This window comes from Acyrthosiphon pisum, chromosome A1, assembly GCF_005508785.2.
Source record: "Acyrthosiphon pisum isolate AL4f chromosome A1, pea_aphid_22Mar2018_4r6ur, whole genome shotgun sequence".
Lineage (NCBI taxonomy): Eukaryota > Metazoa > Arthropoda > Insecta > Hemiptera > Aphididae > Acyrthosiphon > Acyrthosiphon pisum.
In genome coordinates this window covers 117,738,478-117,738,878 of record NC_042494.1, presented here as the reverse complement: position 1 = coordinate 117,738,878, position 401 = coordinate 117,738,478, and positions in this window count along the sequence as shown.

The window sequence follows — 401 nt, the reverse complement described above, 5'->3', positions numbered from 1 at the left end:
ACCGTAGATACATGAAATGTTGACTGAATGTTTATATTAGTATTTTCTATACACCATAACATTTTCATAATATTTTGACTTATTTTGAGCTCTTTACGGACATTGTCAGTTTTAATTTTAGTTTTTTTTCTAAAAATATCAATAAAATTTTATTTGTTGATCAAAAAAGCTTGAAAATTTAATAGAAGGCTCCAAGTATATTGTTTCAAAGGCGGATGAAAAATACTAAAAATCCTTAGTCACAGTTTTTTTTTATAAGCATTTAAAGTTCAAAAATTGACAAAATATGGAAAAATCACGAAAATTAGCAAATTATTTTGGGTTAAGAATTCGTAAAAATTTTTCTTTTTAAATCTAAGATATGAAAATGTAATACAAGATTCCTTATAAGATTATCTACC